Below are 25,195 nucleotides of genomic sequence, written 5' to 3' on the forward strand. Positions count from 1 at the left end.
AGCTTCCGATTGGGTAAGCACAGCTTCTATGTGGCTAGAAGGGCACACCAAATATTTAATGAACATAAGAGCAGAATGTGGTCCTTATCAGTGCTAACGGCCGGCATCCTGTTGTCGGTTTCTTCTGGGCAATTAAAAAGCTGAATTTCTTGGCTCCCTGGTATGGAGACAGGGTGTGCTACCAGTGAGCATGAGTGAGGTTATTTCTAGGTCACAGTATTGAATGGCTGGCGCAAAACACTCCAGAGTTCTTTTCCCTTCCCTCTCTTCGGCTCATCTCGTAAGCCCCTCTCAATCTGAGAGGTTACTTATGAACTGGAGTTCCTGTGTTGGGATGACATAGAACAATATCCCCAAATTAACACAGAATGAACATGTAGCTTAGGTAAATAAATAAATAAGCAATTTTATTTTCAGAGATTTCACTCTTAGCAGGCTAGGTGGTCACATAGCCTGGTGGTCAGGTTACAGGTTAAACTTCCTTTCTCCTGACAAGGTCGTGTCCAGCAAGCTCCAGGAATTCCTCTTCATTGCAAATAAGGCACTATCAGCGCCATGACTCTGGCCAATGATGTACACGCACACCGAAAGCCTCTATCTGCTCCCTAAAGGTTTAAATAGCCTTTGTTTCCCCCGAATTACATGAGCTTTCTCACTGAAGCTGTTTCCCAAGAAGGCTGTTTCTCCTGCACTCACTGGCTACCAAGATTCCACATTGCACCCACCCGCCCCTGTTCAGCTTCGCTTTCTCCAGCGCAGCCCAGTGCTCAGTGATCCTGAAGACCCTGAGGCGAGAAGCAGACCCAGGGCAGTACAGAAGGTTAAACTCAATATAATGTCTAGGTTTCAACTAATAATGCAGTACCAATATTGGTTCATCGGAAGAGGTTTGAGAATTGTTCATTGCGGAAATAGAATCCACTCTGTAATAATTGATATGGTATACATAAATACACTTCATCCTGTTGACAAAAGAACCTCACAACAAAGGGAAACAGTTATGACTTAACTTGAAATGGAAGGTCTCCCATAGGCCCATAGGTAAATACTTGGATCTCAGTCAATGATTTTGTAGGATGACGATGGCATGTTTAAGAGACAGGGCCTAGTGGGAGGAAGTTGAGAGACGGGAAGTATGCCTTTGGAGGCAATGATGGGACCCAAACTCTTACGCTTTCTTTTTCACCTGCTAGTGACCAGGAAATGGGCAGTTCCCACCACCACCTGCCCCTACCATGGTATCCTGTCTTAACCACAAGCTCAAAAGCAATGAGCCCAGCTCACTGGACCCTCCCACCACAACTGAGTTGAAATAAACATTTGCTCCTTCGAAGCTGATTATCTCAGGCATTTTGCCACAGTGACCAAAAGCTGACTAACGTGTCAGCTAAGCGAAACTCACATGCACAGCATTCTACTTCAGAAGTGACAGCACTTAAATGTGGGGGGGGGAGGGATAAATAGTATAGACATAGTCTTCCAAAAGATAAGACTCTAAAAATTAGGCAGTATGGCTCACGTTTTAAAAAAAAAAAAAAAAAAAAAAACAGTATTTCTATGTAAGCAAACGTTACACTGTTGGGACAACATGAATTTCAACCTGTGGCATGAGTAAGTAGGAAACTAATCTGCCACCTCGACACTGTAGCTCATATCACCAGATTAGAGACCTCATGTGTGCTTAGCAGATTGTCAGTGCTCTCATCATAGACTTACAGAATTTGCTAAAAGATGATGGGGATAGTAATTTGCTTGCTGATGATAATCATTTGTGCCATATACATTCATCAGCACATCATATTGTATACCTCAAGCCCATATAATTTTAACATTTGCCAATTAGATGTCAATAAAGCTAGAAAATAAAAGCTAGAATTGAGCCTAATCATAAACATATCACAAAAATGACTTTAATTAGCCCCAGTGAATCATAGTTTGTGTTCATGTAAGTTATGATGAATCAATTCAACCCTCAAATTTTGCATGAGCCTGGATCACAGGTATTAGGATATTCTGAAATGCTGGCCAGCTATAAGAACAACTCAAGTTTCATCTCAGGCTTAGTGATTTAGAATATTTTTGAAATAGATTATTTGCTTATTTTTTGACAACTTCATAATGCATAAGAGGAATTTCAGTCATTTTTCTCCCTGTATTGCCCTTGACCATCCCTTTCCTTCCCACTGAACCCTTCTGTCTCCCAACACTAAGAAATTAAAACTCAGCATCTCATCCACCATGCTGTCCAGGCTCAGAATCACTGAATGGGAATCTTGAAAACATATAACAAACCTTCACTTAAGATGCTAGCTTCTTCAGATTTTCAATAAACACAGAGCATGTCATATTCTGTAATATAGAGTCCCTGCTCAGAATAACATAACTGAGCTCTGTATTTTTGCTAACCCTGGAGCCATCATGAGTTGTGTGACCACTCTCTAATAAACAGGCACAGGCTGGGGCTGAGGAAGAAAAAGACAAATATTAAAAAGAGATTATAAATGGATTTTCATTTTTCTGCTGCAGGCTCTTCCCTAAGGAATGGATGGTGTCACTTGAGGCAATGAGCCTTCAAAGTTAAGAAACTGATGGGAAAATATAACAGATTATAAGCTCTTTAAGCGGTTCTTTGGAGGAGAACACAGCAACACAACCAAGATAAAGAGACACAGTATGTAATGCAATGAATTCATCTGCTTCTTCCTAATAAGAAGTTATTATTCTGTGTCTCTCAGGAATGATTCCACTCCATGAGTGTATATCTCTGATTTTCTAAGTGAATCATTCGATCGAAGGTGAGTAGGCCTGGCATGTTCCATGTTCAGACAGCCCATCAATAGCCATGACCATGCTTACAAACTGAAAATTGGTGACCTAAAGCACCAATAATGTAGAGGTTCAGTATATTTATTACAAAGGCAACCAGAGGTGAGAAAAAGGCTGAGAATGTCATTGAGATTTATTCCACTTACACTGACCTTTCTCTCTATTACATTTAAATTTATCCTCGCCTCTACTTAATAGTTCTGTAGGAAAACGCTTATTAATAGCTTTTTCAATGTAAGTTTTCTGAGAACAGAACCATATTTAAACAAGATTACAGTTGTGAAAACACTTTATGACACTGAAAACAACATAATAACTGCTGGGATCATCCCTGTCATTTGTATCTTGTTATACAACAGCAGAGGGAAGAGAACTAGGCAATCCACATTTAATGAACAAATGTGTTTTTCTCAAAAGACCATCTGAATATTAAAGCTAATTTCATACTTATTAAATCAAACCCATAAACTAAGTATTAGCTTCAACTTTAATTAGGCTTTCCATTTATGATCACCAAGGAGAATTATGAGAAGTTATAGAAATGCAATTATTTCAGTGTCGAAGAGGGGGGATTTGGGTATCGAGTGACAATAAGCAGGTAGATGGATTTCTAGGCCAAATTCCTGGTGTTGTTTTTGTTTTCCTCAGGGGGAAAGGCAATTTTTTAAATAATTTTTAATTTTAGAATGTGTGTATGCATGTGTGTACCAGGGGATGCCCAGAACGTATCATAACCCTTCCTGGAGCTGAAGTTATAAGCCTGATGTGGGTACTAAGAACTGAACTCGGATCCTCTGAAAGAGCAGCAAGTGCTGTCAATCATTGGGTCATCTCTCCAGCTCCCGAAGTCAACTCTTCCAAGATTTAAACTACAGCTCAGTGTCCAAGTGGGTTCCCTAGTAAGGGGAACAGAGACTGTCTCTGACACGAACTCAGTAGCTGGCTCTTTGACCTCCCCACCCCTGAGGGAGGAGCAGCTTTACCAGGCCACAGAGGAGGACATTGCAGCCAGTCCTGATGAGACCTAATAAGCTAGGGTCAGACAGAATGGGAGGAGGACCTCCCCTATCAGTGGACTTAGAGAGGGGCAGGGAGGAGATGAGGGAGGGATGGTGGGATTGGGAGAAAGTGAGGGAGGGTGATACAGCTGGGATACAAAGTAAATAAACTATAATCACTATAAAAAATAAATAAATATTTTAAATTGAAAAAAAAAAAACTACAGAAAGTATACTTTCAGCATCCCAGGACAGTAATCTCCATTCCTGAGAATGCACCCAGTAAATAAATACTTCCTGGCTGGTAACTAGCAGTGAGATCAGTAACATGCTCTTGTCAGGTCTGTCCACTCCTGCATAGAAGGCATACCCAAAATAGGCAGTTTCTATTCCTGTACCACAAAGCATCTTCAACAGGATAGCTATGCTTATGTATCAAACCATGAAATGAAACTGAAAATGCAAAAAAAAAAAAAGAAAGAAAAAGAAAAAGGAAAAAAAAACAGCCTCCAGTAAAAGTGATGAACAGCAGAGATGTATAGGAAGGAAGCAGGGCTCTAGATCTTGAAGACAGAAATGAGGGTATTCTATAAGGATGGTTGAACAAAGCCTCAGGTAAACAGAGCATCAGTGAGCATGCAGTTTAGTTACCAAACGGAGGGTGTGAATATATGGGACAGGACTGCACATTCCTGCCTGCCTTGCAGTATGTATTTGGCTTTGGTTGTAAATGTTAATTTTCTAGTACATAGAATTGGAGTTCTCAGATTTCTATAAAACTCCATCAATGATCCCTCTGTCCTGTGGAAGCAAAAATGTTCAGAAAGGAACCAGTTGATGATGCTCAGAAGGGTCACTAAAATTAGAAGATCTTACCCTGTGGAAAAGGGTGGGAAAGAGGTTCTCACTAGTACCCTTTTCTTCAATGAGCCTGCATGTTCTTCTCTGAAGAAGGAATCTCTTGCTATAAAGCTCCCTAAGATGTGCTATCACCTCAGACACATACATGTTCAAGTTGAGACTATTGAAGAAGAGGGCCAAACTTGAGAATGTATGTCTAATTTCTGGACCACAGTCTGGTGGCTTCTCAGCCTGGATAGTCAATGTGATGCTTCCAGCAGCTGCCCTCAATTCACTCATCCTTTGTTTCCCCATCTATTCTGTACAGCTTGACACCCTTTAAATAGTTTAAGGAAAAGCCAGTAATAAAGGAGTGCTTGTGGTCAAAGATAAGTAGTAATTCTCAGGGAATAAATTATGTTTTCTTTGCCACCACCATTCTAAAAGGAGAAGCTGTAAAAGTAATTATTCAGCAAAGACTAGGTATTAGCCAAAGACACTTTCTCACATGACTCCTTCAATTTTTTTTTCCTGTTAAATAAAACACAGACAATTTAAAGCATTAGCAGAAGGTGAGGGAGAGGTCCTAATTATAAAATACCTACCAACTTTGACATATGTAGACATGCCAACTAAATCTGAGCTGAGTCCTGAGTGATCAAGAAGGAGCCAGTCATCATAGGTGTCAAGGGCAGTGTACTTCAGAAAACAGTAGTACGTGTCTGCAGGAAGGGTCCAGTTGTCATCCTTTGTGAAAGGTAGGCATGGAAGTTTAGGTAAAGAGAACCATGGATGATGAAGTCAGAGGAAGACAGCTCTCACCCAAGAAGACCACATAGGACTTGCCAAAGAGGCTTCATTCTATGAGAGCCACTGGAGAATTTTAAATGCAATGATGTGATTGTGTAGTCATATTGAAATGGTCCAGGTGATATATGGATGATGGTATAACAGGTCTGCATGTGGAAGTAGAAACTAGGACCCTGAACATATTTTCACAGGCAGAAAAGGAAGGTGGTATGAGCAGTGGAACTGGCTGTCAGAGAATGAAGATTTGAATCAAGTGTTATATATCCTAGGACTAGGATGTGTTGATGGTTTAGAAAAGATAAGGGGAAAGAGGAAATAAAAATGAATCCTAGGCTTTCCACTCTGCCAAAAGAATCATTGTAACAGAAAATGTAGATGCTTGAAAATGTGGGCCAAATTTTGCAAGATAAGTTCTCTTAAAATTTGATTTAGAATTCACACATAATTGACAAGAATGCAGAGGACATTTGAGTTGATACAAATATGCATGGAAAAATACTGGACTTTCAGACAGAACCGTGCTTATAAAATTTCAGACTGGCAGATGTCAATAAGTGGATGTTGTACCCAGGCTATATGAGAGAAGCCAAGAACAGGCTGCTAGGCATTTCCTTGTGGAGAAGTCACTCATTCTGGATCCCTCACTGCTAAAATACTGTGAATGGCAAACTGAAAATCTCTACATGATGGTGAACATGCATAAAGCTTGTCATGTGAGGGACCCTTGGACCAGTGAGGGACATCAATTATGAGGAGTACGGAGGGATGCTGCCAAGAGCCTGGCAAACTGGCAGTGAGATCAAACTTTGTCTATCTCATTCTCAAAGACAAACAGTGAACTAGTGCTTTAAAAATCTGGAACAAACTACTATTCTATTAAAAAATTATTCCTGACAATTATATCCCAAAGGCAATTTGTTTAGTAAGTTAATACTACCCCTAATCACTAGAAAGATTCCTATGTGCCTTATGTAGCCAAAACCCTGAAAAATTCAAAATTTCCATGGGTGGAAACATGAAAATAATATGTTCTCTAATGCTTGTAATGGATCATTATACCATCATTATAGTAATCTCTCAGTAAACTTATCTGGGTAGAATTCATTATTAAAGAAAATTCCCAATGACATTAACAATATAAGCATCACCAAAGATACAACTGCCAAATCTTGGAAATTTGGCACCCCAGTGAAAGAACAAGAGACATACTGACCTAATGTATAGGCTATTGGATGATGAAAAGGTAAAATAGGCCAAAAGTTATGAAAGAACTAAACATTCATCCTAAACTAAGAATGTCATCAGATAGCATCTTGGGCCTATAGGATAACTCCTCCTGCCCCATCTTGCTGTGTCCACCAATGCATTTTTTAACTTGCTTTGATTTATGACTCTTTTTGTTTTGTAAAACTATAAACTTTCATGAAATTGCTTTCACATTAAAACATGGAAATTTGGGTTTTCAAGCTATGGTCATTCAAAATGGCTCCAGAATAAACTGTTTAATGTTTCCCTTAATGTGAGAGCTGTGGTTTTTGCATCAAAACATAAATTTCTTTAAATATTGACAGATCCTGATAGCTTTGTTTATAGAGAATTTAAATTCCAAATAATGCTTTTCTCAAGGTGGAGGAAGGGCCAAATAATGTTAAAATTGTAATAAATACATTAGCATATCTATTTCAAAGAAGAGAAGTTTACATTTAGGTATGATTAAATATTTTCTTGCTCTTTTTTCTATTTACAGTGTTTTGAAATTAATATAAGCTCATTAAAAATATTTAAAAATAAAGGAAACAGAGGTAGCAAACCTTGACACAACTATTTCTACTTTGCTGTATCTTTTTATGCAATGTCTATTTAAATCAACATAGCTTCTATACAACAATTTAGCCATGTACTATAAATATGTATATTATCATAAAGCTATCATAATCCTTACTTTAATTATATAACCACTTAATATTCTAATGCTAAATATATAAAACTTACAAAAAATTTTTCTATAGTCTGTAGGTTATGCCTAACCTACACAAGGTTTGAATTATGAGAGTGGCTCCCACAAAGCACGTTGCCTCCTCACTATTTGGACTTCTGCCCTCTAAGAAAATGAGTCACGCTGCTTCATTATAACATACTGCAGTGTGTCATGCAACTTAGTAACTACCGACTGCTTGTCTCTCCAAAGTGTTCCCACGCCCTGTCATTAGTACCTCTCCCTAGGATGACCAGGAACTCTGCAGGATCCCAGGGTGAAAGGGCTGATGGCTGATTAAGGATCTCTGAGAACTGTTCTGGCACTATGACAGAGTCCCATTTGGTCAGAACCGTTGTTAATGGTTCTGTTGTTATGATGTTGTTAACGATAGAATTTATATTAATCAGCTCATTTCAACATCTCATAGGGATTTGTGTCATTGGGATCTGTGCTCTTTTTGATAACTCTAGTCTCAGAAAAAGCTAGAAATGCCTCACAAAGCTGTTGCACATTCTGCCTAGATTTCCTCTCTGCATGTTGGTGTTACATTGTTTTGGATGCCGTCACGGACAGGAAGACTCTTCTTTACAGTATCACTTCATCCCTTCACTTGAATCAGTCTTAGTCCCTGTGGACAGTCTCCCCTTTTTCTATCAGGAGTGAAGAAAGGGGATCCACCAACATTTGGCTCATTAATGATATGATATACGTAAAGAAAGAGCAAGGGCTATTGTGGTTTGGGAAGATCAGAAAACAGAATTGTTATTTAAAAACATAGTACTGTTAGGACTGCTAAAAATAATCCAGCAATTCGACTCCATGATCAAGCTATTTTTCTCTCTCTGAAATGAAACTTTGAAGGCATCCAGTCTTGACCAAAGGAAAAAAAAAAGGAATCATTCTTTGAACTTAGTGCAGAAAAATGCATGTGAGGACTTTATGCCCAATATGGCTTTCCAGAATGTGGTTGAGCTAGACAGAGCTATGATGCAGGGCAAGCCTGCTCACATAGCTGTTACAGTTACAGTATACACCCCAGATTCAATGTATACCCAGCTCTCAGTGCTGGCATTTTCCCCCATGGCTCATCCTCTTTTCTTGTGATAGGCAGGAAAGCATGTCAGAATTAATCAAATGATTTAAAGAGTCAGTGGGCTCAGTGGTAAGTAACTAGGGGATTGATCCTCAGAGGAGACATGTAGAAGAAACCCAAAGTACCATGTGCTTGGTATACTAATGTCCACAGTAAAACCTGCTTGTGAAAGTTAAAACATGTCTTAAGATACTCTTAACTTCAGTCAGTGGCAATGGTATTTTTAGCGAAATTGCCTTCATTAAAGAACAAACACCATGTTATCTGAAATTCTTCAATTAGTATTAAAAAGAAAACAACCCACTCTTTCAGTAAAACATATTATATGGTAAGTAAAAAGTGTATACACAGAAATTTTGTAAACTGGTGAGCAGAAGGACAGACAGAGACCCAAAAGTTGCGCTAAATGCTACCTAGGAGAATAACAGAAAAGTGAGTTTGCATCAGCTGAAGAAACGTCCGTGAAGACAGGCCTATGCTAGATCTTAGAGAATAAAGGGTCCTTGTGGAAGGGAAAGGTCGTGAGTATGCAAATTAAGTTCTAGATAATGTCTTGAATAAAAATACAAAGAGGGCTCTTTAGAATAATGAATCCCTCTTTCTTGCTACTCTGAAGAAGAGGAACCAGAGTTTTGTTTGGCCCATTGACGTCCCCACTCTAGAGGCAGTGGGGCATGGGAGAATGGAGCTGATGTATGAAGGAGACGGAGACTAAAGCCTCATGTGATAGTCAACTTTGTTCAAAGCATCAGACAATTCATACTCTGAGGGTTAAGAAAGGTCACATGAGTAAAGTTCTCATGAGCTCAAGCTGAATTCAATCACAAGGACAAGCCGCATGTGGCAAAAATAACATTTTCCGTAGAGGCATACAAAGACCAGTTTAAACATTTAATTGACTAAAAACAGCAAGCAGTAATGAGTAATCTGAAGTAAACACACTCCTATTTGCTACACCTAGGAGAGCATGAAAATACATTCCAAGAACAACTCTGTGTTTTGAAGAAACTGAAGTGACAAAACTCTTGTTTTTTTGCTGTTGTTATTGCCCATTCCTGGACCATGTTCTGACATATTGAGGACAATGGATGTTCAAGTTGGGAGTCTGAACATTTGCTTGGAAGATAACAGGAACTCAACAACAGAAGAGTGGCTGAAGAAAATACTTGAAGAAAATCAAGCCAAGTTTTGTGGAAGTGATAAGTCTAGAAAGTTATCTGGGTAAAACTGTAAGATTGCAAGTACCAGAGAACACGGTTTCTCCACTCTGTTGGGATTAAAGTGTACACATGGTCTTTATGCTTTCATCATCACGCAAGTGTGGACAATGGCGAGGGAACAAAGAAAAGGACAATACATTTTCTTCTTCAAGTGTCTCTTTCCTACTCTTCTCCAACTTGGTACCTTAGAATTTAGAGACAATTACATAAGTACACGTACTTTGTTTACTTTTTAAACCCTCTAAAGTTTGCTGCTTTTAATTTTAAATAATTAGAATGCTCTTTTAAAAACATCTCGCATAATACTATCAGGAGAAGCAACCTACCATGAACTGTTAGTGCTCTTCCATACCTTTACTGGGCATGAACAACTACAAGGGTAGAATCTTTAAATCAACATCCATGACTGCGGTACAGAGTAACCTGTATTAGTAGCATTAATTCATCTGTATTAAAAGTAATTAGAGCCACAAAAATAGGTCACACAATGAAATAAGATCCCCACAAGAAAAAGGACAGACTGTTTGTTACTTGCTCCAAAAGGCACTGTGCCCTTTGTCCCATGTTTCTCTTATCTTACAACCTACTGTATGTTTATTCTTTGTCTTGACTTGTCATGCTGCCTACTAAAACATAGAGCCAGAAGATGAGCATTTGTATGATGAGAGAATAAGACAAGCTACACTCATCAAAGATAACTGACATCAAGGAAGTCACTTTACCTTCAATCCCATGCTTCCAACCCGTGAACTTGAGCCATCTCAGACTTATGATCCACAATCATGCTTCCTACCTTCAACTTCTGACTAAATCACTGTGTTATATCCAATCCATAGAGACTTTCAAAGGCCTGGTGAAATGAGGTCCCTATGAAAAAACAGGTTCCTCCATGGAGATTATCCTTGCTGTACTGCAGAAAGCAGTGGCGTACTTCCTTAGAACCAAGGGCTTCATTAGTACACCCATTGCTTTACTCCATCTCTGACCCCAATTCAATGAGAAGGTAGACTATACCTGAGTCTAAGATTCTCTGCTTCATCTAAGCCCAGGAATCATATAACCCAGTGAAGGAGTTCAAGGTGTCTATCTACTCCTGGCAAGTAGGTTATACTGATACTCTGATAATAACCCGTTGTTTCATACCACTAGCATCTAACCATCATTAATAGTTCTCTGAGCATCATCTCCACTGTAGCATTGAAAACTAAATTATATCTTATTTTTGGATATCCAAGCTGTTTTCAATAAGCCAATGGCATCCTACTAACAACAAAATGAATTTAAACAGTGGGGGAAATGGACATAGTGTCCAATAGATGTGTCATGCTCTTAAGACCTCAAGATCACTAGCATCATCAAAAGGCCTAGTGATATTTAAATAGTTGACTGAAAAAAGAATGCAGGATAGAATATACTGCATGATTGTGGACTAGCATCCTACTCAGACAGTAAAGAAGGGAAGATGTTCTACTTAGAGGAAATTAGGACAGAAGAGGTAGGGAGTAGGATAAAGATGCCAGCTCTTCGTATCTGTGATTCTGATAATATGCAGCCTGTTTTCTTGTCTTTTCTCTATGACTCATGTCTGCAATGCCTGACTAGTTTAGTCTAGATTGGTAATTAAACAGCATGGCACAGGAAACTCCAACCTATTGCTTGAACTACACCTAACACCAGTTATTGGGCAAAAAATAACATAGATCATTAGAATTTAATGATCAAATTCTTTAGAAACCCATTATAGCTATTTGTAGAATTTTTAGACCTCATAGTCCACACAATGGACTAATAAAATAGTGACAGGGACACCTACATGGCTACATGTCCCATTATTGGCCCCTAATTCCTTAAGCTGAGAAAAGGGAGAGGAGACCATGAGATCTGGATCATTAGATTTGTTACCAGGCAAGAAGAAAAATAACTCTAGCATCTAAGGCAGAAGGGCTCAGCTCCTTACAAGTGTTGAGAGGGTTTACATTCACTTCATTCGCACCAGTATGAGTCAGTGACTGACAAAAGCAATTTCAGGGCGAAAATGTTCATCTGGGTTCATGGCTTCAGATATCTCAGGTCATTATGTTGGAGAAGGCATGACAGATTATCTTCATTCAGAGTGGTGGCAGTTTGTGGCAGAGCTATTCATCTGGTGAGGAAGCAGGAAAAAGAGAAAGCTAGAACCAGGGACAAGTGTAACATTCAAAGGCCACCGTTAGAAACCCATTTCTGCCCACCGAGATCCACTTCCTAAAGGCTTCTCAGCCTTTAAAATAGTACTTCAAGCTGGTGAACAAGTGTTCAAAACATGGACTGTGGGGAACTTTTCAGACTCGAAGCACAGTCCTGAGTTTTCAGGGACTACATCTCTTTCCCCTAGATCTGATCCTGGAGCTTGGCAAAGAAGTCACATGACTTCCCTGAGTCAATTGGCAGCAGCTATGCTGATAAAGTGACTCACTACTGAATTTATCACCCTTATCCAGATGTGATGCCAACAGGACTGTCTGTGAGTCATTCTGTTGGCTTGAGAATGTTGTCAACAGTTCCAAGTGTAGATCTGCCTCCCCCCCATACACAGTCCCACAGGGACTAACAAACTTGCATAACTGTGACTCATTCATATGTGTCTTGTGAGATCTAAGCACTGCAGGTTTCACTGTGTACAGTAATTGAGTCTCTGTCTGACAGTATGCACAAACCCACAGGATCATAACTAAATCGAAATTTAACAAGAAATACTCAGCTGGATCATCATTGCCATTTTAGTCACAGGTGTACATGTGAAGGACATAGGTGTACATGTATGATGTAAGACAGCTGGCTCTGGGATGGGGCTTGGAGTTTGGCCCACTTGCTATCTACTGTAATTGCTAGAACTGTCATCAATCCTTTCTTTTATAGGGGTACCAGGTAAATAAGGATATTCAATTCGTGATATACCGACCCCTGGTTCCATGGATCAGTGGGAATACTATTTCCTGACATCAGAGTCCAGAGATATAACAATCATGAACCCTTCCTTAAACTTAGCATTATGGAGACAATGAAAGAGAAACCCAGACATCAGCAGGGCTACTATCAACTACTGTGAATGAGTCACAAAAGATAGCAGACAAGCACTAAACTGCCTTATGACTGACTAGGAAGAATGCATATGCCTACCTTCACTTCATGTTATCTTTGCATTCATACTATCAGTCACATCTACCTTGTATTCTTGGAAAGGAACCTAAACAACTATGTGAACTAAGCCTTACTAGACCCCTTGACACCTAATTCAGCAAATTGAGTCAAGGATACTTGTACACATGGCTAAGACTAATTCTGCAGATTGGCTTCATCATAGTGATCACAATCTTATCAATGATATCCTTAAGTATTGGGCAAAACAAACTGAATTCATGAGTCCTAAGAACTGTGTTATCTCATTGGAGTTATCCAGCAATATGAAACAGGGGTTTATTGGAGACTGAACTGCAATGGGCAGACCATTGAGAGAATGTGTCCATTATGGGTCTTGTGGCTTCCTGAGCATCCTTGCTGGTGTGTCAAAGCTTGGCTTTCCTCTAGTGTTGAGCAGCTTCTATAGCTGTTCTCAGGAAAAGAAAGGTCAAAGCAACTCTAGAGTGATTACATTGTGATGCTGCTTCCCAGGGTGGAGGAGGAACTGGCTTACTTCCTGTTCCTAAGTAAACAGCTGAACTCTTTGCTGTGTCCTCTTTTCCTGTTACACAACCTAGCACATATTGGGCATCATTGAATTACCTCTAATTGGGGACCAGAAAAAAAATTAATGGTGCCATCAATGTTATTATTTGCTATGTTGTTATAACAAATTCTCTCACTCAAAGTTTATCTTTGAGTCTTACATAGTTGTTTAAGATTCACTACTCATTGTCCATTATTAGCCTACTCTTCTTTGATGGTAAAGAAATAATTTTAAAAACATATTTATAATAAAACAACTAAAGAATGCTAAAGAAAATATGTGATTTCAGTAGAAATTATGGATTATAAGTAGTAAGTTTTAAAAAATTATAGAAAATTAATGAGGGAAAGTAAATATAATCCAGTCATTTCTTAAAAAGCATATACATGTGTTCTTGAGACAGGGCATAGCAAGTGGAAATACGGATACACCTAAGCTTATAAAAAACTAATTTTAGGAAAAAAATTATATACAATTATGAATATATATATAAACCTATAATTTTCATTGTTACTATCTGAAATTACCCCTGGCATTTCATGTATTTCAGAAGTCTTAGTCCTCCCTAAAGTAGCATTCAGAGGTGGTGTGGTAGTTTGAATGTAATTGGCCCCTGTAGCCCCATAGGGAGTGGCACTTTTAGAAAGTATGGTCTTGTTAGAGTAGGTGTAGCCTTGCTAAAGTAAGTGTGTCACTGTAGGGTGAGTTTGAGGTCTCCTATGCTCAAATTATGCCCCTTGTGACACACAATCTCCTTCTGCTGCCTGTGGATCAAGATGTAGGACTCTAGGCTCCTTCTCCAGCACTGTGTCTGCCTGCATGCCACCTTGCTTACCACCATAATGATGATGGACCAAACCTCTGAAACTGTAAGCCAACCCCAACTGAATGTTTTCCTTTAGAACCAGTGGCATGGTCTCTTCACAGCAATAAGACCCTAAAACAAGCAACTTAGGATAGGACAGAATGATGAGTATTCTTACCAAATCTATGGATTTATTTACTGATCTACTCACCCATTGGTGCATTCACAACTTAATAATGTTATTGGGAGGTGCTGGAAAATAGGAGTTAACTTGAGTTGAATGAAGGGAAGGGGGTAGTGGAGGTATGCCTCTGAAGAGTATATATTATCTCCGACCCTTCCCTGTCTCTCCACTTCTCTATCACCATAAGGTGATTCATCCCACAAAAGTCTGTCTTTCCAAAAGGCCAGGTAAATAAGCTAGCCAGTCAGAGACTGAAACCATGAGCCAAATTAAAGCTTTTCTCCTTTAAGTTGATTTTGTCAGGGATTTTGTTACAGTGATGAAAAACTAACTCAGTAATGAAGGGGGATGGTTTATGAATATACCCTAACAAAATTTTGTAATAAGCCAGTGCTTAAAGAGAAAATGGGGATCCTGGCGGACATTTCAACAAACTTATTCTCATGAAGGCTTGAAAAATATGTAAAGACATATATTAAATCATGAAATGAATGTTCAGGCATTCAGGCATTGGACCAAAAACAATAATAAAAAAAAAATGTGGTGGGTTGTTGCAGAACTGAATGATATAAAGGTAGAAGGAAGAATACCAAGGTAGACAGGCTTAAGGGGGGAGTGTGGTAGGAAGACAGGGAGAAGAGGAAGTGGGGGAGGGTCAACCAGAACTAATGATATATGGAAAAGCCATACAGGAACCTGGTAAGTAGAATGCTAACCAAAATACAGCATTTTTTTTACATTTGAATGAAAATATCCTTTGTGGGTGGGGAAATCTGCTGCTCGATGCTGTAGGCTGTTAAGTAGAACTCCCAGTCCTGGTTGTCAGCTATCTCCCTGTAAGTTATTGATCGGAGAAGTCCCTGATGCTCCTAAAACAATACAGGCAATTGCCTGTGGATTATCAGCAAAACTAGATGGTAATACCCTATTGCTGAAAGTATCAAATCAAATGCCTTTGTTACAGGACAAAAAGAAATCGAGCTCACTCGATGTTTCCTTGCTACTGGCTGGCCATCATTATTTCAGAAGGCGCTATGCAGGCTTTTGGGAGAAAGTTATCATAGAAAGTCTTATTCAGATATAGACCATGTGTACACCAATCTGAGAAACCACACAAAATGGACCCACTGATACAATAGTGTCAAGTCTGTTATGGGAGTGACTGCTTTCTGGTTGGATTTGATGCCCACTTCCATAGGAGGAAATTAGAATCTACTACTGCAAACCAAAACAGAAACCTTGGCTAGTTTTAGTTACAGGCCTTAATGGGGAAACTACTGTTGTTGTTTTGTTAAGTGGATATGATGTCCCTGTCAAATTGCCTCCTAAATAACTATATTTATGCCCAGAGAAAAGCACTGCTATCATCTCTGATCAAAGAAGTTTCTTTTTTAAGTGGTCAATGCAACAATGATTATACAGAGATTCATATTAGTCAAGGCAAGGATAGCAAATGACTGTTGACTACACAGCTTTAAATGGGACATATTTAACTCTCAATTCAAGAGTCAGGGAACACTGCATGAGAAGAGGCAGAGAGAACATAAGAGCAAGAGAAGTGAGGAGTCCTATGAAATGCTGATTCTGAGTATGGCGTGGCTGTTGGAGTTATGAACTCAGAGCATCTGTGATTATCTCCACACAATCTCCAAACTGTTGGATCTGTTGCACTTTGTCGAGGAAAGGGGAGATGCTCATGGGGCCCTACCCCTCCCTGAGAGTTTATAAGTAGGTTACAGATAATATGAGAGGGAGAGAAACTTTCTTCAGTGGTGTAACCACAATCGAGGTGCTCATGCTCCTGTAAACAACCCCAATGAAGCTCATAGTTTATGGGGTAACAACAACAACAACAAAAACGTGACAGTAGAACTGTGTGTGGTTGGAAAGAGGAAAGGGAATAGTAGAGATAAGAGGAGGGGTAGTTCAAAATAGCTCATGTTCATGTATGAAAATGTCACAATGAAACCCATAACTATGTGTAATTCATATATGATAATAGAAACATTAAAATAAAAGAAAAATTCTTTTGTTTATAAGAAAGCAAAATGTGGGGAAAACTGTAGGCTTAGATTTTTCAAACATCTACTTTATTTAAGGTTCTTAAAATCCTCTACCTCCCTTCCCAAGACCTGACCTTAGGTAAGAGATTAGCAGGGAAAGGGATTATAGATCTCTTTTAGGTAATTCCTGCTGATTACGGTCATTGGGTTCTTTAAGGATATACCAGTCTCACTCATCAGGATACCAACAGTCCAGTCAAACACAAAGCAGCAAACCACATCAGCAGCAACACATAGCAAGCAACAGCAACAGAGGTGGTACCACTCAGCAAAAGTGGCCAGACTCTGCCAAAAAGGTAGGAGTCCTCCGAAATGGCAAAGCAGCATGAAAAGTTTTCTGGAGTCTGTCTTTCTGCAAAAACCAACAAAGTAGTCCAAACAATTTCAAAGCATAGAGATGCAAGAGGCATTGTCTCACTGTGTGTAGGCTTCTGTTTATCCCTCCTCAGGGTCCACATGAGGATGTTTTCCAGCTAGCAAAAACCATGCTCCTTGATCAAGGTAATTTCCAGCTGACAAACATCATGCTCCTTTTCATGGGGGCACTTTTCGGGGGATGGGGGCAGGGAGACACTTTCCCACATCCCATACTTGGAACCAAAACAAAAAAAAAAAAAAAACATGTTCACATGGCCCAACTTAGTTTCTAAAGAAACCAGAAACTTCCACTTCAGAAACCAGATTGCTTCATTGCATTAAAAATCCTAGAGTATAGAGGAATGGTATGCTGGTATATATTTAATGATTAGTTTTATGAAAGAGCAAGCAGATTTGTAGCATTTGGTGATACCCAGGGGTATATATTAATGCTAGAGCCCATCCTAATTTGCCAACAAACCCCTACTGATCATTAAGAAAGGCGAAGTTATGTACAATGTGCTTCTTGTGAATGCATACAAAGGAGCTTTAATTCATCACTGATTTAAGAGAGAGTATGTTTTGGACATGACTGGTTCCCCAGGAGATCATATGCTAGAAATTTATTCCTCAGTGTGATAGAGATAGACTTTTCAGGGTGGTGTCCAATGCAAAGTGACTGCATACACTGTCTACAGAAGACTTGAATGTTCTTTTGGAGCCCTTGTTAGTTCTGAAAGGGTGGTTACACAAGAGAATGACTTGCTACTTCGTTGGCTTCCTGTATGGCTACATGATCACTCAACTTGCACCTATTCCCACCGTGCTATCCACTAGGAGACACAGCAAGGAGGCTCTCACTAGAGGTCAGGTAGACAAGGCTGTCCAGTCAGGCTTCCAACTGAAACACCAAGAGCTAAATAGATCTCTTCTCTTTACATACTACCCAGACTTGCCCAGCAGCGCTTTTCTCTGGGCCAAAAGAAGAAGAAGAAGAAGAAGAAGAACAAGAAGAACAAGAACAAGAAGAACAAGAACAAGAAGAACAAGAACAAGAAGAAGAACAAGAACAAGAAGAAGAAGAACAAGAAGAAGAAGAACAAGAAGAACAAGAAGAACAAGAAGAAGAAGAAGAAGAAGAAGAAGAAAGGTGATCATACCTACACAATAGTAAAAGACAATGCAGCAAGTGAATTTTGTCACAAAAATAGTCCTAATAAGCATCTACTGCCAATGGAGGCAGCACAGTTTAGAGGCAAAATGACAGGCTTTGACACCAGAAGTATATTTGAATAAAGACTCCTTTATCATTTAGTACTGTTACTTTTTTTCTCAGATTTCCTTTCCTTCCTGTGTATACAAAGGGGATAACAAGAATATTCACCCTATACTACTGTCATAAGAACAAAAATAAGAAACCATACTTTTCTATGACTACTTAATTTGTACAGTTGAATATCAAGCCAGTTAACAAAAAAGAAATATAATGTCTGCCAAGGGTGAGTATAGAGGAGAGAGTAAGAGACCAGCACACTGAATTGGGGTGTGTGTTCTGCAAACCAGGAGAGCTCTGAGCTACCCAAATACAGCCAGCATCATTCTTCACTAGCTCCCATCAAACATTTCCCCAGGTATCACCCTCAGCCCACTCTTTGACCAACAAGCTGTTTTATGGGTGAGTGATGATGCACATTGTCACCTTCCAGAACAATACCTGTCAATAAGAAAGATAAAATTTAAGTTGTGGATTGAGTGGGAGTCTCCTCCAGATCCACTGTATATAAACTCTACCACAGTCTGAATCCTGGTCTTTCTTCAGTGGGTTTATGTAGCTGAGAGAGTGTAGAACATGCTACCTCAACAACAGAGAAATCAAGAGCTATAATGGCAGTCCCCAAGAAGTACTTGAGTGATATTGAGAAGGAAGAGATTCCCAACAGAAGAGTCAAAATATACAAAAAAATAAAAAATAAAAAGACTACCCCTTTACAGTGTTTCAGTGTCCTTGCATGTTTTGCTTTTTTAGCTGTGGACAAAGCACAGAGGGAAAAGTCTGGAGAGGTCATGCTTAAGAAGCTATGCTCCTCCCCTGGGGGAGGGGCACAGTGGAGAAGAGGGAGAGAAGGTGGAAATGGGAGGAGATGAGGGAGGGGGCCCTAGCTGGGATACAATTGAATAAATTGCAATAAATTATAATATTTTTTTTAAAAAAAAGAAGAAGTGCTCCTTCTGCAAAGCCTGTATTCACTCACTTTGACCTCTGCCTCCAACTCAACAGTGTCTGAAACAAGGCTAGTGCTGGGTGCAGGCAGATCACGATGGGGTGAGTCACAGTATAGTTGTGCTTCTCAGCCGCTTCTTATTTTTTAATTCTTTATTAATTACATTTTAGTAATTACTTTGTATTAATTAATTCTTTATTAATTACTTTGTATCCCCCCTGTGGTTCCCTCCCTCCTCCCATCCCAATACCTCCCTTCCTCCACCCTCTGCATGCATGCGCCTCCCAAAGTCCACTGATAGGGGAGGTCTTCTTTTCCTTCCTTCTGATCCTAGTCAATTAGGTCTCATCAGGAGTGGCTGCATTATCTTCTTCTGCGGTGTGGTAATGCTGCTTCCCCCTCAGGGGTAGGTGATCAAAGAGCAGGCCAATCAGTTCATGTTAGAGGCAGTCCCTGTTCCTATTACAATGGAACCCACTTGGATATTGAACTGCCATGGGCTATATCTGTGCAAGGGGTCTAGGTTATCTCCATGCATGGTCCTTGGTTGGAGTATGTGTCTCAGGAAAGAGCAGTGTGCTCAGATTTTTTGGTTCTGTTGCTCTCCTTGTAGAGTTCCTGTCCTTTCCAGATCTTACTGTTTCCCACTTCTTTCATAAGATTCCCTGCACTCTGCCCAAAGGTTGCCCATAAGTCTCAGCATCTGCACTGATAGTCTGCAGGGTGAGCAATATGGCTTTACATTTTTTTGTTGTTTTTTTGTTTGTTTGTTTGTTTGTTTTTTCTTCTCAATGCAGTTTATTCAGGAACCTTGAACAATCATCTGACCCTGGGGAAAGCCAGCCCACAGCTTAAATAGCCTCTGGGTAGCCAACCCCAGCATGCCACGTGGGCAATGCAGATAGGTCCACATACATGGAAGCAAGCCAGATCCTCAGCCTTAGCCAAATGTGGAGTTGTTTGTGACAGAGAGCACTCACCATCGGGAAGGTCGAAGGCGGAAACCAGCTCCATCTTTAAGGCGCGGCATTACGCAGCTCTCTACAGTTCCCCCTTTTTGTTTTAGATGCATCAGGCAAGAGTAGAGGTCAGATCTCTGATATTAGAAATAAATTGGGACTTTGTACAGATGTTCATTTAGGTGTCATCCACCCAAAGAGCATCAGACCCGTCTGATACCTTTTTCTCAGAGGCGGGACCTGGGGCATCAACCTGCATGCAATCAGACTTGCTCTTCTCTGGGTCCAAAGCAGCTGACTCTGAGTGCAGTGCTTAGCCTCACATCCTGAGCATAACATTTTAGCTTTTTATGGTAGCCAATCATGCTTGGGGAGACTGTCCTGCTTCAATGGCTGTAAAGGCCTGAATGATCATGGCTGCATTACGCTGTTGTGAGACTCTAATCTTGCATATACACCACAGGCAAACCAAGGAGACCAACACCAGAAGGCCTGCTAACGCTCCCATGCCCGCCCATTCCTTCAGATGATTCATGGCTGCAGCAATCCATGGTGATAATCCTTTGGCTAGTCCTGCGTCCACTCTGGTAGAATTTACTGTGATAATGGCCACTCTCAACTGCTCCATCATAGTATGGAATTCTCCAGTCCAATTACCTAAAATATAGCTAGACAATTGTTTAGACAGATTTGCAGCACAGGAAAAATTCTCATGTTGTATGCTAGTGACACAAAGTCCAGCATACTTTCATTGACAGCCCGGTTGAGCCATTTATGGCTTTACATTTTAAATCTCCTGATTAAAGAACAATGAATAATTATGGCCAAGAGTCCCTCACACCCATCCATGAATATGCTCTATGGTTTTTAGTTTAATGTTAACTCACATTTCTGATACTTTACATGAAAATAAATTTTATTCAGCATTTAGAAATGGATATAAATTTGACTGAATGTCCTTGGTTTGACTGTAACTACAAATTTAGTAGACTGAGTCTTGACTAACCAAGCATCCCTAAGAGCTAACTGTTTGCAGTAGGGTAATTATGAAGCCCATACCTCTTACGCAAAGCCAGTTATGAAAAAATTTTAAACGTGAAGATCTTCTGTTTGTTATTATCCGGACTTTGACACATTGCTATTACTCCTATTTTTTGGAATTCTCACAGTTTTGTTAATCTTACCAAAACCAAATGTAAAACAAATCTTGTTCAAGTTAGGCCCACAGATTCTGAGCTCTTGGCTAAGGGGCCTTAGATTGAGACGTGGTCTGTGATTATGTTGTTTGGGGTAAATCAAACAGGTGACACTGAGAATTGTAAGGTGGATCCCCTTATATATTCATGGTTTTACATTTCAAGGGCTTTTTTTTTTTTTTTTGGAAAACTTTACCCACAAAAGCAGCATCCGTATTACTTCTGTTCCTCTGTCTTTCCTCCCAAGCTTACAGCTTTCTGAAGAGGACTGGGTATTCTAATCTCTAATCTACTGTACTGTCACTATGATATATGGGCTAGTCTACTGACATTTCAAAGTATATGTTTCTTAGCAAATGCTCTGTTTAGTTATTGGAGCCAGCTAGACTTTAATATCTATCGTAGGGAGCCTACTTAGGAGATTAATTCATTTCATTGCAAACAAACCTTTTGAGATCACTATCATGGCCAACAAATTTCATTAATGTCTGCTTCCAATTTAGTAGCATATTTCATATGGCAGCCAATGTTTGTCAGTATCTTCTGCTCTTCATAGAGCTTCTACTTTGTATAATATTCCTCTCCTGCTTACACAGAAGTATGTGCCTTATTTAAAAAATATAATTTATAAGTGTGAACAAATGCCACACATACTGATACACTCTATTGTAATAATGATAGAAGATTATTATTACCCTAGTACATCTAAGAGTGTTATGTGTGTTTATGATAGCAACTACCCCTTACATATAATATTAACTAATCTCACTTCAGCTATTATGGATTTATGAACTTTTACATGGGTGTATTTTAAAATATCTTGTCAACATTTAGTACCTAAAAGAAACCAGATTGGATGCACTGACTGATCTTTTTTGCCCCTTCCATCTTTTAAATCATTCTTGCTTCTAGCAACTCTTTACACCACAATTTTAAATATAAAATTAAAATCATGATTTTATCTCTATCATAAGGCAAACAATCAAACATGTGTCCTATGAGATACATGTCCTATTATTTGGGAAATAAATCTGAAAATCAAACAAACGTTGGCTCCTAAGAGTACATGAAGCAAAGAATGAGTGAGAGTCAAAGGCATTAAAAAGCTGCTGGATGTATCAGCTACATCTGAGCTGGAAACGTGTGTATTTAAAACTAGAACTTTCAGCTACTTGCTCAAATTTATTATATTTTGGTTCCTTTTTCTATAATACATTTCACAAACCACTAAGATTTTCTCCTATACTGGCACTAAGATCGTAGTAGTTCAGAAAACAGACATTCAAATAAGAATAAAACTTGAGGATTCCACATTGCTTGTACAGCCAAGGAATATTTAGGGATAGAAAACTGAAAGTAGTGTTAGAATAATTTCTTTTAAAAGTCAAAAATATATCTCAGAAGCAAAAGGAATCTGGAACTGGGTCATAGTTGATGATTCTGAAAAGAAGGGTTTCTGTAGCAGTGTGGAGCAACAAGTATGTGATCTGGTTTGGAGAGCTGGCAGACACTTCTTTGAAAAACTACAGAGTAGCTGTTGGGAGGGTCTACAGGTAAGAAAGGCAACAAACAGTGTCCCTAGACAAGGCATCTCGTAGATCAGCCCTACCAAAAAGAAATCCCTAAGCACTCATGTATTGTAAAAAGTGATTCCTTCAAAATCACCTGTTTGCTAGAGTGACTTCCATGAATAACTCACTGCTACTTTCAATATTTACCTCTTTATTTTTAAGTATTTATTTATATTGCACACGTGCATATAAATGCACGTGCCATGGCACTTGTGAGGGGGTCAGAGGACAACCCGTGGAGTCAGTTCTCTCCTTCCACCGTATGAGTACCAGGAATGGCAATCAGGTCATCTTGCGTCATAGCAAGCCCTTTCTTCTCACTGAGCTATGTCACCAGCCTCAGTACATATTTTGAACAAAATAATATTTTACTCATAGGGATGATGAAGACAGAGGCAGCTTAACTTTCCAATCTTCTTAATTCTTGCCATTTAAAAAGGGAAGAAAAAAAAAAAAACAAAGAAAAGCACATAGACAACTAGAAGGAAGAGCTAAATCATACTTGCCACATCCTCAGGCACGTTCAGTAACAAGTGACCATGCATCCCAGAAGGTGGAAACAGCTCCGATGCTCCAGCATGCACAGTATCTGTGCCAGGGAAAGCACAATGAAGCAAGAAGCATGCGGCAGTTCTAAGACTTCTTATAAAAGAGCCAGAGGGAACTGACTGGAAATCACACAGGGGCAATGTGATCAAGGGAGCCCACAGTGGGTGGGGATTTGCATAGTCACTCTTGGCTGAGGATAGGCCTCTGAAGTAAGAACTGAAGAGACCTAAGCAATCTGTGCTCCCAGGACCTGCAAGACTCTATGTCTTCCTTCCTGGATTAGCTTGACACTCAAGGCAAAATGCCACAGAAGATATTCAAATTGGCAGAATAAAGGCAACATGTACAAAAGAGAGAGAGAAATCCCACACAAATTTGGGGTTATTAGGTTAATGGAGCTGAAAAATCTTAGAAAGTAAACCATCACACTTTTAATGCTATATGAAGCGGTGGAGTTGGCTTTGGAGTGTGAAGCAAGCTCGCCTTAATCCCCGCCCCGATATGAATAATTTCATATAAAAATACAGATAAGACATGAGATCAACCTCACAGCAGGTTAAAGTTTCCAACACGGAAAGAACTGAACAATCTGCCTAATCACAGGACCAAGGTCAACATACATGACCAGAAATCCGTTTCTGAGCATTTGGCAAGTGAGCCGGGGAACATGGGGAGATGATGGGTTGACAGACATCGAGACTACAGTAACATTTCTGTCAGCTTCACAGGGCGGTTTGCACAGCCACAAAAGTTAACATTTATTCCTGCATTTGGAGTCAGTCCTAGAAGGATCGGAATTACTTTCACCATTTTAGAACAGGAGCTTGTAAATCACAGGACTTCTTTATGATCAAATTGTTTGAGTTGCTAGCAAGTGCCTGCCAGAACACTGTGTTCAAAAAAAAAAAAGAAAAGAGAACTATTTTGAAACGAGTTAAGCACGTTATAAAGACGGTAAGAAAAAGGCATGAAAGGGCAACATCAATCAGAACAAGAACTCAGAAAGGAGCGGGAAATAACACATCTAGGCTGGTACTAGAAAGCTGGCCCCTTTTCAAAGGAATGGTCTTCTTCCCACGCACAACCTGTCACAGGACCACAGGGGACAGTCGCTTGTAAAGGAAGCTCTGCTAACTGGTGTCGTTGCTGTCTCGTTTGCTTGAGAAGAATTAATTGTTTTAATCTAATATGAACAAACACAATTTCAAGGCGATGGAAGCTCATTATTCTTGATGCACAGTGTTAGAATTCTAGAAATCTGTAATTAAAGGTGTGCTTATCTGGGCAATAGAATACCAAGCAACTGTCTGTGTGACCCTGCCCCTTACCTCCATACGCAATGAGAGCTATCAAATTTTAATATCTACTAATTGATTTATCTTCATTTTTTCCCTATGTTTAATGCAAAGGCATGTTAAATTTTGGGCAAAGCATGCAATTCTATAATTTTGTGATTCCAGGATTTCTTTTTTTAAAAGCAGCCAGAAATTGCCACAGGCACAGAAGCCAACCTGAAAACTGCATTCAAGAGAGGCAACCAGTTTTATCAGGTGAAGATGTAAGTAATTAACCTTGTTGTATATCGTGTCAAAGTAAGAATGTTGGGGAGAAAAATCAGAAAATCAAAACAGTCTCTTCATTTTAGTAATCTCTTCACTAAGAAGTCTAATAAAGTTTGTGAGTACCGATGTTTTGTTGTTGTTGCTGTTTTTGTCACTTGTTTGGTTGAAAATTTACCAAATAATCAAATTTGCTGTTTCTTTTCTGATCTAGGGTTATCTTTCCCAAAGATGTATGTGGTAGGTCTTTGAAACCATG

Source organism: Meriones unguiculatus, chromosome 9, assembly GCF_030254825.1.
Source record: "Meriones unguiculatus strain TT.TT164.6M chromosome 9, Bangor_MerUng_6.1, whole genome shotgun sequence".
Lineage (NCBI taxonomy): Eukaryota > Metazoa > Chordata > Mammalia > Rodentia > Muridae > Meriones > Meriones unguiculatus.